Here is a 17886-nt window from a genome sequence, read left to right as displayed (position 1 = left end):
CCCAATTTCATTTCCCCCCAACACCTCCCTCAAGTTGTAGTTGATTTCCAACATCCTGTTGCATTGCTTCGTTCTTTATCCTTTGTCTCACCATTTTCATGTTCCTCTTCCATTCCCTAATTCAGATAAATGCATGTACAATATGCAGGGTACCAAAATCAAATAAAATAACAACAGGGTGTAAACCATAGGAAAGAAAAAAGAAATAGGAGATGATGAGAATTCTGTAAATCTTTCAATCTGATTGCCAGAGCAAAGGTATATCATAAATCCAGCCCCTCTTCAATCTACTCATTTCTCAATCTCCTGCCAGATGTAGGATAGAAAATTCAGTTTGTAGTTAACATAGACACTTCTAGTCTTGGACAAATGCTACAAATGAAATGAGGAATATTCAAATGGGAAGGAAATCTCATGTAGAATTAAATATATTACCTGCAAATCTAGACTCTGAAACTGACTTAGCTGTATCTCCTTAGGAAAATCATTTCACTTTATTTACGCTCAGATAGCTAGCTAAATCGATAGGGAGAGAGAGAGAGAGAGAGAGAGAGAGAGAGAGAGAGAGAGAGAGAGAGAGAGAGAGAACCTAAGTTTTAAGAATGACATTTTACTATAAATTTACTAATTTAGAAATTCAATTATGACTTATTGATAATCCACATGACAAATGTTCGACATAATAGAGTACCAAAAGACTATGATATTTAAAAAAAATCTTCCTTGGTGTTAAGCATGTTAGTGGAATGTTCCCAAATGCTAATTTGTTAAAAAGTTGATGTCCCTGCCCATGCTTGAGCCCTCACCTCCTTTGCCCGCGCAGTTACCACGCAAGGCAGCTGCCCTTGAAGTAATGATCACGGCTTGTGACAATGAGTAAATCCCCTAAATAGAGGGTGAGCAACCCCACCCGAGAAGGCCGGCCCATATGATACCTTGAGGAGTGAGCAGCAGAGGCAACCTCCAGCCGGACCCCAAACCAACCTCCCGGCTGGCACAACATGAGCCTGGCTTGATGTCCACAGGATGATCCTTGAACCCCTTCTTCGGCTGTTACCTCTGGAGGACGGTTGTGATCACATTGATAAATATTTTCCAGATAGATCATTCTTTATTCTTGCAAATGTGTTGGATCCGAATACGTTATTTCAAATTTATTCAGCAAGCATTTAGCCAGCCCTTACCCAGAGAAACAACTTGCTGGAAGAGCCTACATTGTCCTCATAATAGTACATTAGAATTCAAGGTAGGAGAGAGAGGCAGCAAGGAATGAAGGCTATAAAAGAAAAGACGAAATGAGAATGGCCAAGAGACATATGAAAAAGTGCTCTACATCACTGGCCATAAAAGAAATACAAATCAAAACAAAATTGAGATTCTAGCCCAGTAAGAATGTTCATCATCAGGAAAACTAACAATAACAAATGTTGGAGGGGATGTGGCCAAAAGGGAACCCTACGTCATTGTTGGTGGGAATATAAACTGGTTCAGCCACTCTGGAAAGCGGTATGGAGATTCCTCAGAAGGCTAAACATAGAGCTCCCCTATGACCCAGCAGCCCCACTTTTGGGCATCTACCCAAAAGACTACAAACAAGAACACACTAAAGGGGCTGGAAATGTAGCCTAGTGGTAAAGTGCTCACCTCATATACATGAAGCCCTGGGTTCGATTCCTCAGCACCACATATATAGAAAAAAGCTGGAAGTGGTGCTGTGGCTCAAGAGGTTGAATGCTACCCTTGAGCAAAAAGAAGCCAGGGACAGTTCTCAGGGCCTGAGTCCACACCCCAGTACTGGCAACAAAAAGAAAAACAAAAACAAAAGAACACACTAAAGCCACCATCATAACAATGTTCATCACAGCACAATTTTTTATTGCTAAAATATGGAACCAACCCAGAATGCCCCTCAGTAGACGAATGGATTAGGAAAATGTGGTACATATACACAATGGAATTTTATGCCTCTATCAGACAGAATGACATTGCCCCATTTGTAAGGAAATGGAAGGACTTGGAAAAAATTATACTAAGTGAAGTGAGCCAGATGCAAAGAAACATGGACTCTATGGTTTCCCTCATATGGAATAATTAGCAATCAAGAGTGAGGCATCAAATGCCAGCAATGAGTTGCCCATCCTTGAGCAGATTTTCATTAACTTGAAGAGCCTGTAGCAGCAGAACTAGACTAAGTGCAACCCTAGCTGATGTGGCCTTTTGAGCTGCTTATTCTTGTCCCCCAAGAGCAATGGCCCAAGGAATTGACTTGTACTACTGTACTTCCTGGTTCTAGCAAAAAGAGAAAGAAGAAAGAAACCATAGGGAAAAATGTTAAGAAGGCACAGCACAAAATTAGATCACAATAGCCTGATTCTCTAACTGGTCCAATTCTGCTTCACATGTAACAGGAGTTGCAGAGTGTATCTTCTTTTTCAGTGTGACTCTTGCATGCTCGTGATTCACATGGACTACCTGGTGCCAGAACCCATTGTCATGCACTTCAATAGATAGATGTGTCCAAATCACATAAGGCATGTGGCGCTGAACCATAAGAATATGACTCTGAGCAATTGTTGTCAGGGGTTTGATTCATTTCCAGGACAGCATTTCACAGTATGTTGTCAAGTGAACTTCCAAGACTGAAGACACATGATGCCCCGTTCTAACCACCATGTGTTCCAGTCAGTCAAAGAAAGGAAGTTTAAAGGTTTGTTATGCTATAAATTCTCAGTAATAATTTCTAATCTTCCTCTTTGCACTGTTTGCCATTCCAGATGTTGAGCTGACCTGTAATCAAATCAGTTTTTGAACTTAGATAATTTTTGTACCAAACTGGAGCAGCAACGGTGGCTTTGTACCGTGTTGTGCTCCAGGCTAACATATTGAAACATTTATCTGCTAAGCTGATGCCTTTGCGTTGGGCCTCCAAAAAAAAGAAGACTGATAAAAAACCTATTATTATGACTGACAGCTCAATTGCCACCTCCCTGCAAACACTTTCCCACTATGTCTTATGCTCAGGGATTAGCACCTAGATTTCCCTGAGCTGCTGTCCACCCCACCACTCCTCAACCTTAGAGATCATATGATGCAGTGGGTTTTTTTGGCCGGGGTCCAAGAAATTTTCTTCTAGAACTTCCAACAGGCCAGTGATCGCAGAAGTGAAAGTCAATGGCCCACACTTCTGCAGTACCAACTCTGATTCTACCAACTCCCGAGAACTTCCATGTGTTAATACCCGTACCAGACCGGCCCACACACCAACAAGGCTTGCCTCAGTCCCCACACATCAGCTGCTGGGGGGATTCATAACCACACTGGAAACATTATTTTGAATACAAAGAATGACACTTGCGTAAACTCTTTCCCTCAGAGGAATTTTGCTTTTGTCACAAGCAAAGAATATCAAGAACAGTACTACAAAGAAAAACTGTCTAATCACAAATCAGACCTCCATTTTCATATTTATGCCACCTGGGCTCATCCAAAAATGCCACTTGTGTGCTCACTCACACTTAAGCATCAGAAAAGTGTTTTAGCCACCAAAGCCAAGCAAAAATTCTGCTCACCAGGACCATCTTATGAGGGCAAGTTCAGCCCCATCAGTTATCTATTGAAAGCACTTTCTTTCCCAGTGAACTCTACTGACATGGACCTCACCAACACACTTTGAACAATTATATATGTCAGTGGAGAAATTAAGATAAATATGATGGATGAGAAGAAGATGAAGTTTCTCCATTTACAGAGAGTACATCAACTTTTCCCATTCCCCAGTCCAAACTTCACTGGGAAGTTTTAGGGAACATCCAACATCTTCTAAGTGTGTGGGGAGGGAAAATCACAGAAGGGTAAAGGAAGGAGATATAGGCCTGAGCTGTTTTCTATCAAACCCTCTACATTGGGACAGGAGCTGACCTGGATGAGTGCATTATAATTTATGGTCACTGTAACTACATGTTCAGAAAGTGTGTCAGCTTATTACACTATGAGAATAACAAACAGTATGAACTGGTAAACTACAGTGAACACAGGGAATATACAAATGTACTAATGTGAGATTTCTGAGAAGACCCAACTACAAGCAGTATTGTTGCCAAAGTACACAGAGTCATCCAGTGTCTCTTACATCAGAAATATGAACAGTCAAGTGAGGAGGCAGCCTTGATGAATTCACAGGCCCAAGGGCCTCAGTGGTAACCCTGCAATGGAAAACCAGCAGAGAAAGTGGTGGGACTAGCTGGGAGTGTATGGTCTTACTTCAGGAAGCTCCTTCAAGCTAGGCTGCCTGCAGGTTCTCCTCAACATCAACAAGTTTATGACCAAACAGCTCAAAGGTGATGACAGTCTGCTGCAGGATGGGGACTTTGAGAGTCCCACTCCTGGCAACTCTCTGTAACTGTGGCCTTGCATTTCAAAGGTGGCTTGCAATTCAAATGCTGGAAGGTGAAGGTTTCTTGCTGTGAGCCTCCTGTCTGTGTTCTGTTCATGTCCTGTTTCCCATCTCCTGGACCTTCTCTGGTCATAGCGTCCCACTTCAGCTCCCCATGGGAGCTGAACTGGTTTCTCAAAATGTGGCTTCTTGTATAATCTGTGAAAAGTTTGGTTTGCTGGAAAGGATTTTTTGTTTACTAACAAACCACGTGGTTCTAAAATATGGGCAAAATAAAATCATTTGCCACTGGAATTCCACAAAACTTACATGGCCAATTAAAGAACAATTCTAAGCGCGCCCCAAAGCTTGTGCACAACTGTCTGTCTGTCTGTCTGTCTGCTTATCTGTTTGGTAAAACTTGAAAAAAAAAAACAGGTTTTAAACCCAAACTGATCATGTTTTGGTGCACTCAAATGTGTCTAAGAAAAGCTCCAAAAAGTTCTAATATACAGCATGTGATATAAGTACAATGATGTAAAACCAGTGTGTTATTCTTTATGTCTATCTATGCTAAAAGTCAAGTGTACATCTGATCCTGATAATTCTCTGGTACAGACTAAGATTTTGCTTCTCCAGTTTTTTTCTTTGTTCCCCTGTGCTCTCATAAACTTTTTAAGATCAAGGGACCAGAGTCATTTTGGAACAACTGTGCAAATGTAGCTGCAAATGTAGCTGCTAACCTAGATTTTCCTGACCCAGGATTAATATTATGCTTTATAGGATACAGGTCGACTTGTGTGCTAGCTGCGTGGACCGTGGCAGTCTGTGGCTACAGGAAGCTGCTTCCACAGTCTGCTCCCAAACTGCCTGGTTTCACTACTAATGAGTCCTTATTCTCTCTCTCTCTCGCATAGGAAAGTGCTCAGGCAATCTAGGAGTCCTGTGAGGATTTTGACAGGCCCAGAGTGCTACTACCCTGGCTCTGCCTGCCCCAAGATTAGATTTGGGTTTATAGCAGGCCTATCATGATAGAGTTGCAACCGAGACTTATTCCAAGGTTAAAAGCATCGGAGTTGTGTTTGGTGGCTACAGGGTTGCATTGGGGTAACATTGGTGTCTTCTCCCTCCATGACTCAGAATCTGTCCTGGCTGCTACAGAGAGCAGACTTGGTTGGCCTTTAATCTGTGTGTATTTTGTGAATAGGAAGATGGTTAAAAGCCCAAGCCTTCTAAAATCTGTTTAAAGTTGTCACCCTGCTAAAACCAGTAGGGCACCAGCCTACAAAAGCCAGAGTACTCAGAGTAAGCAACCAAGGAATACTGGAAGGTTTCAAATGTCTTTAAACAGTCTGTGCAGAAATTTGCAGGCAACCCAGCAGGAGGTGTGACAATATATCCAGGGGACTCTGAGAGATGCCGCTACAGCCTTGCCTAGATGCAACCCATCTCTCTTGCTGGCCTGCTGAATTGGGATGGAAGACACAGCCACTTCAGATCCACAGAAACAGAGACTTTTAAATTGTCCTGACCCTTGGCCCTCTTGATTTTTATTAATTTGTGTTCTCTTCCACCTGCTGTTAAGGTAAGGTGAAATAATGTGATTTGATTTAATGGCACATGGATCTCATTCAGTCTGCTGTTCTCTAAGTGTTACAGCAGAACTCTGGCAACTATTTGTTGGTCAATTCCTAACAACTTACAGGTAAACTCTACTCCTATTGTTCTCCTGTTGCGTTAATTGGAAATAAAAAGGGCTTTTATGGCTAAGACTCCTTGGATTGCAGTTCAAAGCCAGCCCAGGCAGAGAAAAATAAAAATCCCTCTTGGTCATATTTGAGGTCCTTATTATGTTACTAGTCAAAAATTACAGATTAAAATTTCTCATTTTCGTACTTTGCATGATTTTCAAAAATCTCTGGGAGACATTAATTGACTTTGCCCTTCTTAAATTATCCACAGCTAAATTAAAACCCTTATTTGATCTATTAAATGGGGAGCCTGACCCTACATCTCCCAGACAAATGAAAACTGAAGCAGCTGAAGCCTTAAGCATAGTAAACTCTGCCATCTCTTCCCAATATATAAATTATATTGATTACTCATCCCCTTGGGAAACATATATTTTAACTACACGTCATTCTCCAACAGCGGTCCTCTAGAAGAAGGGACCCCCTTCTATGGCTTTCCTTGCCTGCTACTCCCTCAAAAGTGTTAACTCCCTTTTATAAACCCTCAAGGATTAGTGGCCAACCATGTTTGGCAAATGGATGTTACTCACATTCCCTCTTTTGGGCGGCTCTGCTTCATCCATGTTACCATAGACACTTACTCTAATTTTATTATGGCTACTCCTCTTATGGGAAAGCTAACAAACCTTCTATCTCCCATGCCTTATGCTGCTTTGCTACTGTGGGACTTCCTAAACGTATTAAAACTGATAATGGTCTGGGATATGTTGGACCAGCTTTTCAAACTTTTTGTAAATTTTACCAAATTGTTGACTCCACAGGAATTCCCTATAATCCTCAAGGTCAAAAAATTGTTAAATGGGCCAACGGTTTGTTAAAACACCAAATTTCTAAATTAAAAAAGGGGTAATTATACCCCCTCTCTCCTGTTAATATTCTTTCTCATGCTTCATTCGTATTAAATTTTTTAAAATCTGTACTGTAATGGCCTTTCTGCAGCAAAGCGTTTCTGGGAAAAGAGAGAGAAAAGAGCTTTTGCCCAAGTCAAATGGAAAGATCCTTTAACAGATGCTTGGCATGGTCCCGACCCAATATTGACATGGGGTCGAGGACATGTCTGTGTTTTTTCGCAGGATGAAAATGACGCCTGCTGGCTACCTGAGAATTGCATTCGGATTGTGGAAGCACATCAGAATGGCACAAGCGCTGACCCACTGGGCTTATGTGCCAGATCCATTGATTGTACACCCTGCAACTTGGGAAGGAACTGAGGTGTTTGTCCATGTCAACAAACCAGCATACGGTACAGCTCCAGATCCATTTGTCCAACACTTTAAAATGGGAGATTTTGCAGCTTCTGGCATTGGAACCTCTTTATGTTTTACAACTGACTCCAATAGTCATATTCCTGGCTGCACTGTAATGTATTCCATGAATCATCGAATTTGGATTCCTGATAACAGTCAAGTGTATAAGAATGACTTCATTGCCTACTGGGTTCCCTGTACATGCTAATTCTACTTCATCCTTCATGATACCTCGCTGCATCAGTTTTTCTCAAATTATAGAATTCACGGGAGAACTGCACCCTATAAAGTGTAGACATGAACATCCTTTTATAACAAATATTTCAGGGACTAATTCTCAATTCATGGACTGGTCGGAAGCCATTCTCATCAACAAGTACAACCCAGGTCTGTGGTGGATGAATGGACACCCTCACCGTCATGTCTGGATGTTAGTGGCTGTCCTAAATAATATTTCCTGTCCCACTTCTTTAAAAAATATTATGAGTTGGGGCTGGGGATATGGCCTAGTGGCAAGAGTGCTTGCCTTGTATACATGAGGCCCTGGGTTCAATTCCCCAGCACCACATATACAGAAAATGGCCAGAAGGGGCACTGTGGCTCATATGGCAGAGTGCTAGCCTTGAGCAAAAAGAAGCCAGGGACAGTGCTCAGGCCCTGAGTTCAAGGCCCAGGACTGGCCAAAAAAAAAAATATTATGAGTTGTGTAACACCTCCTTATGCCATTATGTATGGACTTTTTAATATTTCTATAGGAGCCATGTATTTCAATATTACTTGTACTAACTGTTCTTTTACAAATTGCTTGTATGGTGGTTTTACTGATTCTGTAATTGTTATTAAGCAGCTTCCATTTGTTATGCTTCCTGTGAACATATCTGAAGCTTGGTATGAAGAAACAAGTATTCAAGTGTTTAAGCATTTAAAAGAGCTCATGCGCCCTAGACGATTTATAGGGCTACTGATAGCAGGCATTGTAGCCTTTATTTCCTTAGCTGCCTCTCATGTAGCAGCTACTGTGGCGTTAACACAAAGTGTGCAAACAGCTCACTATGTTAATCAGTTTGCTCACAATACTATACAAGCCCTGCACTTTCAAGGCAGGATTGATGATAAGGTAGAACAAAAATTAGAAGCATTATATGAATCTGTGTTGTCTCTTGGAAAACAAATTAGTGTTTTACAAACTTTGCAACGAGTGTGCTGTCATGCTGGGTCTGACTTTATTTGTGTGACCTTCCATAAATATAATGGGTCAAGTTATCCATGGGAACAAGTTGTAGCACACCTTAATGATATTTGGCACCATAATAATTTGACTTTAGATCTCATTCAACTCCATAGGCAAGTAGCTGGGTGAGAACAAGCTCCGCCTCTGGACTCTGAAGTGGCAAAAACAGCAAAAGAACTGTTTGAACAACTTCAACAGTATATCTCTTCCTTTAGTAATGTTAAGGGGCTGCTAATGACATTGCTTGGCCCAGGGATACTTTTGCTGATGGTTTTCCTATGCCTTCCTTGCATTGTATGTCTATTGCAAAACTCTTTTATGAGTTTAGCCAGCCAGTTGCATAAGATCAAGCTCCAAGTAAATGAATTTCCCCTGAGTGGAACTGCAGCCAGAGACGGGTAAGAGGAGGTCTCGGTCTGACCGGCCTAAGACAGGGCCTTCAGCTTTGCTCTGAAGAAGTTCCCCATAATGGGTAAGGCAGACAAGGCAACCCACCCAACCTAAGACAGGTGGGTTCGCTTCTTTAAACAAAGACTGGGGAGATGTTGGGAGCCAAGCCAGCAGCTAATCTCATTCTGACCTCTGGCTGTGTTGTTATCACAAGGATATGCTAAGTACAAGGACATTTGTTTACTAGTAACTCAGCCCCTACCCTGAATTGCTTTACTATGTCCGCTGGAGTCCGTTCCTATGTTAATCAACCTCATCCTGTCTTTACTGCCATCAGATGTTGCGAACTTCAAAACCTTTTTGTGTTCTTGAATTTTAGCAACCCTATGCTATTCCCTGGTTCCCAAACTGCATATAAGCTGGAAATTAAGAATAAACGCTGCTGCAGTCTGGAGTTACAATTGTGAGGAGCAGACCTGCCGAACCCCATCTTTTGTCACTTGTCTTTTTTCTCTTGTCTATCTTTCTTTTTCTTTAATCCTCACCCCCTCAATCGGGATTCCCTCTTCACTGCCGGCTGACTCCAGCAGTTTTATTCCCGCTATCACTGTATCTAATTTCAGTACCCTGGATACTGTACATATGTGTATTTGATCTAGGGAAGGGAAAGGGAATATCAAAATTGAGAGACAAAGGATAAAAAGACAAACAATTCCAAAAGCAATATTTAAAAAAAAACAAACAGTTTGTACAACTGTACAACTGTACAATTCATGGAGGGGAGAGGGAAAGAGGAAGAGGGGAGGCAGGGAAAAATGAGGGTGGCGGTAACAAGTTGAAGAAGAAATGTACTCACTGCCTTACATATGCAACTGTAACCCCTCTGTAATTCACTTAGACAATAAAGGAAAAAAATAATATAAAAATTTGAAAGTTTTTGGCAAAATGAGGCCAAAATAAAATATGCTTGATGAAAAAAATCTTATCATCTTTGATGTACAAATTATTTTGAAAATTGTGAAATATTTATTTCATATTGCATTTCAAACGTTACGTTCTTTATGTGAGTTATGGCCAGGTAAATTTCCCTTTACTTTTCGTTCCTAAAATAGAATTACATTTTGTATAATTTTCATGAATAATTTAGTTCTAAACATGGATTTCCTTTTAATAAAGAGAAAATATATTGTACATTAATATATTAATAGCCACACACATTTTGACAAACAACTATTTAGACATTCTTGCCTTTTCCTCTTTTCCCACTGCGTTTAAGCAATATAAAGCCAAACCAAGTTATTCAAAGCACATTCCTAAAAATTATTGTATTTTCCCATTAAACAAGTATTTAGTGGGAAGTGAAATACAGAAGGAACTAGCATGCCACTTTCTTAATTTAAGCCAAAACACCGATATGATTGTACATATTATTTTTATCCAATTCAATCTTTTTTCTTATTTAAAAAATATTGCTAAGTGTTTGTACAAAGAGGTTATAATTTCCTACACCAGATCATGAGTACAATGCATCTTGATCAATTTCACCTCTGCTATTCTCCTCCTTGATTTCCCCCCTCTCATTCCTACCCTCAATTTATGTAGTTCAATTCATTCTTGACATGGACTGTGAACCTACAATTACCATAAATCCATTTTAAGGAAAATTGATTATTTACCACTGTTCACCTTTTATCATTTGTAGAAGATTTTCAAGTGGGTACTTAAAAAATAGCTCTTTATCAAGCATATGAGCTTCTAGCAAGGACTTGGAGATATATTTTTCAGAATGTAGCTATTATTCCTGCTCATTTCAATATAGTAATTCTTTTATTTTATATGCATCATTAGCCAGAATCTAAGAATATCATCACCGAGAAAAGGATCACACAGGTGGGCAGAAATGCAGAGAAAGTATTGATATGTGTAAGTTCTATATCAAATTCATTATATTAAATTGGATGTGCTTCATTTGATAAGACTTCTTGTATTGAGGTGAGTGTATGTGAAAGTAATTTGCAACTCACATTTTTTATTCAATTTTAAAGCAAGAAGTGACATGAAAACAATACTGTTCAGCTATACAGATGACTGATTTTTTTGTAACAAGAAAGCACACTAAGGATTCCTAGAGAATAGGAAGGTAGTATGGAAGTTGTATACAGACAGTGTAAGTCAGAGAGATATCAGCAGTTATCATGGTTCCTTAAATATAGAACAAATCCTTCATTCTTTCTTTTTTTTTTTTTGGCCAGTCCTGGGCCTTGGACTCAGGGCCTGAGCACTGTCCCTGGCTTCTTCCCGCTCAAGGCTAGCACTCTGCCACTTGAGCCACAGTGCCACTTCTGGTCGTTTTCTGTATATGTGGTGCTGGGGAATCGAACCTAGGGCCTCGGGTATACCGAGGCAGGCACTCTTGCCACTAGGCTATATTCCCAGCCCCTCATTCTTTCTTTTGGCTTTAAGAGGTACTTTATAATAGTATCTGTTTCCTGGGGAAAAAAAAGGAGAAACAGCTAAAAACTATTCCTTGCACCATCATGGATTTTGTTGACATTGACATGATAGGGAAGCAATTTGAACACTTCAAAACATTTATATCATTCAGATATTATTCAAGTATCTATTTTTTAAAGTAAGTTACTTCTTTAAGAGGAATGTTCACAATCACCACATAGGGTTGTATGAAGTTTATTAACATCATTTTGAAATTATGTATTATCTCTACCATCTAAATAGAAGTAAAAAAATAAGTTAGAACTTCAAGATTTCTGTATAATAATTTTCTGTATAGTAATGTGGATTTATGGTTCAAGTAATAGAGCACTAGAGTTGAGCACAAAAGCTCAGGGACACCACTCAGGCTCTAACCAAACATGTTTATCATTTTACATAACTCTAAATAGAAATTATCTCTTTTGGAGTACTATTTTACATCTGTGGTGTTTAGTTAGTAATATATCATATAAAATACCCAAGCCCTGGTGTAATAATAAATTTATGAATTAAGAAAGATGATTATTTATAAATTTTGTTTTTCTTACCTTTAAAAGTATTGAAAATAACATACTTTACAAGTTAACTGTAAAAACTAAATGAAATAATAAATGAAAGCATTTAACACACCACAAGGTTGTTGAGGATTCACGCTGCCCTTCCCCCAGCCCTGAGGCAGTGTGGGAGGGAGCCCCTCCCATCTTCCGGCCTCAACCGGAAGAGAAGCAAGCAGTCCCCGCCTCTCAGCTTGGCCACGTGTCTAATGGCGGAGGCCTGGCCCTTGGAGGATTGTTATCTCCGCCCACAGAGGAAGTTTCATGACATCACCTGATGGGCAGCCCAGTTCAGCCAATTAGCTAGTCACCCTGGGTCCCTCTCCTTCCGCCTTTGTCACCGTAATAAAATCTCCCCTACTTCCGGACTGGTGAGACTCATGGACCATCAAATTGTCTCCCTGATGCCTCTCTCTCCGCTGCCATTCCTGACACGTGAGGGGTGATGGGAGGGTGGGGGCTGAGGTTTCGGCAACCTTTCCTCAGCTTAGCATAATCCATAAGAACACACTTTGTTTCTTCCATGGGCGGGAGGTTAAAGCTGAGTGTTCTTTCATAGTTTGGAATTTGGGCATCTCCTCTGGAGAAGTGGGGAGAGGGGTCGCAAACCCCGACATATGGCCCCCAATGCGGGGTGGGAATGCACGGCCGGGAATTTCGGGGTCCAGTGACCCCACAGATTATGCTGAGTAAGTGGGTTTTCAGAAGAGGGTCGTGCCCATCCAGATGGGGCAGAAGCATAGAGAGAGAAGTGGATTTTCTGCCACCCTCGGGGAAATGGGCTCGTGCAGCTTTGTGAGTGCCGAGACGCGGATTTGCGCCGAGTTGGGGGGAGCGGGACACGTATCCTGTGGAGGCACTGCAGGGGAGCGCTGGGAATGGCGGCGGGAGCCCTCGCCCACCTGGAGTTTCCAGGTCCCGATCTGCGAATTGGTCGTGGGGCTTGCGCAGAGAGCGATTGGGCTTCACGCAGCCTGGGCCGGTAACCTGCTTGAGTTTGCAAGCAATGGCGTGCACTGGGCGACGCTTGGGGGCCTGGGGCTGAGGGCTCGGGTTCCACAGCGGTGCTAGGGAAATGGCGGGCGGAGACCACCAGCCGCGCGGGGTGCCCAGGGCGGTTCGCCCCTGTGCTGGCCCCATCCCTTCCTTTTCCGTTTCTGAGGCCACCGCACGGCGGCGGCGGAGCTTTTGGATGGAAACTGCTTTTGGGCCGAGCTGCTGGCTTCACAGCAGCTGGGCTTGCGCTCAAGAGACTGATGGTCTCCCTGCAGCTGGGCGGGGCTAGTGCCTGCATGCTTTCTCTCTATTAAACTGGCAGCTGCAGGCAGAGTTAAAACAAGAAAAAGCCTCAAATTATAAACTAAAAGAGAATATTAAAAAGGGAAACAAAGAGTTTTGATACAGCAATAAGTAATTTGGTTGGATTTCCTATAATTACCAGTTCAAATACCAAAAAATGGAGGAGTTTTTTCTGGATGGAAAGTTTGCTTGTCTGATGTGATTTTAAAAAAGCTGCTTTGAAAGACGCAAAGAAAGGTTTTCTGCTCATGTTATTGATGTTTGTTAAACTTGGAGATTTGGTTAAGTTCTGCTTGTTGTTGGCTAAATCCTGTTTTCTTTAGCATTGACCACGTGGCAGGCAATAGATCCTTCCTTCTTGGTTCCCTCAAGGTTCCAAAAACTCCTGAAGGTGGAGTCCCACCCATCCCCCAGGTGATGGGCGTGTCAAATTCCTAGAGGCAGGGACTTGGAGTTCCCAGCTCCTGTAACCCTGTCCCCAACTCTAAGCTCTGTGACTTTGGCCTTGCATTTCAAAGGTGCCTTGCAATTCAGATGCTGGAAAATGAAAGTGTCTTTCTGTGAGTTTACTGTCTGTTCATGTCCTGTCTCTCTTAAGTTCCCCATGTGAGCTAAACTGGTTTCTCAAAATGTGGCTTCTCAGATAATCTGTATTTGAAAAAATTGTCATGTTGGGAGTCACAGATTTGTCTTGGGATTGGGTGACTAGGAGAGGTTTCCTTTTTGTTTTTTATCAACCACATGGTTCTATTATGGGCAAATTAATTCCATTTGCCACTGGAATTCCAGAAAACTTAAATGGCCAATCAAAAAAGCAATTTTAAGAGCGCTCGTGGTTCATATGTGTGTCTGTGTGTCTGTATGTCTGTCTGGTAAAATTTTAAAGCAGAACAAAATAGATTTTCAGCCCAATGTTCGGGTGCAAGCAGATATGTCTAAGAAAAACTCCAAAAGGTTCAAATAATATAGCATGTGGTATAAGTACAATGATATAAAACCAGTGTGTGTTTTTTTTTTTTATATTCAGTGTGTTAAAAGTCAAGTGTACATCTAGTCCTGACAATTCTTTGGCATAAATTAAGATTTTGCCTTCCCATTTTTCTCTCCTGTATTCTCATAAACTCTCAAGATCAAAAAATTGGAATAGTTTCATACAAATGTGACTATTGATCTAAATTTTCCTAACCCAAAATTAAATATTTTGCTTCCTAGGATACAGGTCCAACGCGTGTGCTAGCTGTCTGTTCCCAAGCTGCCTGGTTTCACTACTAACGATTCCTTGGTCTCTCTCTCTCTCTCACTGGCATTGGAAACTGCTCGAATGATTTATGAGCCTTGTGAGGATTTGAATAGTCCTATCCTAACAGTTACTCGGAACCTGCTAATTTGGGATGAAAGACGCAGCCACTGCTAAAACTGAAAATTCCACACAGCTTTAACCCTATGCCCCTGGTTTTCATTTATCTGTGTTCTCTTTCACTTGACGGTAAGATTAAATGGCATGTTTCAGGTTGATGGCACATAGATCTCATGTTCTATAAGTGTTACAGCAAAACCTTAACAGTTTTTGGTCAGCTCTCAACAAGTTACAAATGGATTATCTCTGTTGTTTTCCTTGTTGCTCAATTGGAGATAAAAAGGGCTTGTATGACTAAGAATCCCTGGATACAGTTCAAAGCCAACCCGGGCAAAAGAAAAATCTCTCTAAAACTCCACCTCCCAGTTAGCCAGCAAAGAGCCAGATTGAGAGCTTGGCTCAAGAGAACCAGAAAAATGCTGAAAGCAGCACCATGGCTCAAGTGGTAGAGCACTAGCCTTGAACAGAAGTGCTCAGGGACAGTGCTCAGGCCCCGAGATCAAAACCCATAAATGTGGATGGGAGCATTCCATCCCAGCAACAAGCGCTGGAAGTCCTAGGACTTAGCCAGTCCAGGAGACGGGAATGTGGATTGGAGTGAGAGGAAAATGGTGTCATATCCTAAAAGGAGCTGCCTTTTCTCGCCCTTTCAAAGCGGATCAGAGCCGGGAAATTGAGAGAGGTAATACCTGTCCATTTTCCTTTTTTTTTTTCTGCCAGTTATATATATATATATTGCCTCTGACTGGCTACACCAAACCGGTTTTCTATCACTAAACACTTCTTTCAGTCATTTCTCCTTTCCTGTTCACTTTACAATTGGGTTTATGCTCCAAAAGGAAATTTTCCTGGCTTATGCCCAGGGTTTGTTCTACGTCATTCATGCCATCCAGCTCTGAGAACTTGTCAATACTTTGCCTGACCTTTACAAAAGCTTCTTTTAACAAAATAACATCTCTTGCTGAGATCACCACCTGGGAATTTACCGTTCACAGCCATCACCCTAACACAGACCTGAACCCTGGAGGCTCCAGCCCTGGAAACTTCTGGGTATGCCCAAGATGCAGGAGTTAGCCAGAGGAGACCATAGCACCCTCTCGCCCTAGTGACCATTCTCGTGGTAATGATGGGAACTTTTGCCAGCCATACTGGACTGTGCCAGGCTGATCAGAGCCCTTGATTACCTCGCCCCCCTTTCAGCAGGAAGTAGCTACAGAAGAAGTGACCTCCACCCATACTCCCTGCCTGGTGCCCGCTGGTGTCATAATTTTAAAAAAAAGGAGGGGGGGTAGCCCCCAGGATTAATTAAGTGTAGTTATGCTTATATTAAATATCTTAAAAAAAATTTTAAATCATCCCAAATCAGTGTGGGATGGAGCACTGTATGTGTCTTTCCAGATTGGAAAACTAAACCCAGAGCACTTGCTCTGGAGAAATGTCTTGTTGCTTTCTCTAGGAAAACAAGGACCATACTGGATTTCTTCTGCTCTTCCAAGAGAATATAGGAAGCCTGCCTGCACACAAGGGCGATAGCGGTAGGAGACAACCTGTCTGCTTTCTAGATTCTTTCTTGAGCGTATCACGGCGCAATATTTTGCCGTGGCTATACTGCCCACAGCGTCTCACAAAAACTAAAGAAATTTTGCACCGTGTTTCTTCCTTTCCTCTCTCTCTGCTGCTAGACTTGGGGAGTCCAGTTGGAAAGGAAATCAGAGCTGAGGGTTCTGACACCTTATCTTGATATTTGTGATAATGTTTACAAAATAGGAGCTGAGGGTTTTGACACTCAACCCCAATGTTTCATGATAGAAATGTTTTGAAAAAGTAAGCACAAAGGTTTAGCACCTTCTCTTCAATGTTTACAAAAGAAGGAATGTTTTACTAACCATGTGTGCTTAAGTTACCAGCTACTGTGAACTACCAGAGATGCCAGAGCTTCAGCCTGCTTCTACCTCACCACCAAAAGAGGGATGATGTCTGCACTTGGAGCAGAAACCGGCTAAGGACTCCGACCTCTCTGGACAGAGCCAAACAGTTGGCCACTTTACCTACCCGTTCCCTTTGTGGAAGAGGCCTTATATATTTATATATATATATATATATATATATATATATATATATATATATATATATATATATATGTCATATGTCAGCATTTGCCTTATGCTTACATATGTGGTAAATGTTTACAGCATCCCCTGCTAAATTAAAAAACAAAAAATGAGCAGATTTTGGGGATTTATGCTGCCCTTCCCCCAGCCCTGGGGCAGTGTGGGAGAAAGCCCCTCCCATCTTCCGGCCTCAACCGGAAAAGAAGCAAGTGGTCCCCGCCTCTCAGCTCGGCCACGTGTCTAATGGCGGAGGCCTGGCCCTTGGGGGATTGTGATCTCCGTCCACAGAGGAAGTTTCATGACATCACCTGATGGGCAGCCCAGTTTAGCCAATTAGCTAGTCACCCTGGGTCCCTTTCCTTCTGCCTTTGTCACCGTAATAAATTCTTCACCCTTCCTTCTGCACGGGGGAAGTGAGGCTTCGGCAACCTTTCCTCAACCTAGCGTAATCCATAAGAAGATGCTTTGTTCCTTCCGTGGGCGGGAGGTTAAAGCTGAGTGTTCTTTCATAGTTTGGAATTTGGGCATCTCCTCTGGAGATGTGGGGAGAGGGGTCGCGAACCCCAACACAATGTGAACAGTTTATAAATTTTGTTTGCAGTTGTCATAATAATAACTGCCTGCAGGTCATTGATATTCTGACCTCTGGAATTTAAAGATATTTGACCTTACATGAAACAAAAATGGTCTATACAGATATAATTAAATTTCTATTAGAGGTAAGAATATAAATCTGGAATTGTACAGTGGATGTACTGAATCATGTGTCTAAATGCAGGCCATCTATTTGTATACTAGATTAGAAGAGGAAGTTGGGAAACATGATACATAAGAAAAACTGGGTACATAATTTTGGTGATGAAGGAAGCAATGACCCAAGGTTTTTAAAAAATATTTTTGTATGTATGAGTGTGTGTGTGTGTATGTGTGAGTGTGTGTGTGGTGTATGTGTGGGCACATATATCTTGGAGCATGAGGCATGACTTCAGAGCCTGGACACTATTCAAGAGCTATTTGCTCAAAGTTATTGTTCTACCACTTGAGCCACAGCTCTAGTTCTAGCTCATTTACTTTTTAGTAC

General features: G+C 41.7%; 1 pseudogene; it reads left to right on the top strand.

Annotated features, from left to right (window-relative positions):
• Window positions 1-2671: 2671 nt before the first annotated feature.
• Window positions 2672-4399, top strand: LOC125343033 (annotated as a pseudogene).
• The last annotated feature ends 13487 nt before the right edge of the window (window positions 4400-17886 follow it).

The sequence above is a fragment of the Perognathus longimembris genome, chromosome 28 (assembly GCF_023159225.1).
Source record: "Perognathus longimembris pacificus isolate PPM17 chromosome 28, ASM2315922v1, whole genome shotgun sequence".
NCBI classification, from domain to species: Eukaryota; Metazoa; Chordata; class Mammalia; order Rodentia; family Heteromyidae; genus Perognathus; species Perognathus longimembris.
Note: the sequence above shows the minus strand (reverse complement) of the source record. Positions and strands in the feature narration are given on the sequence as shown.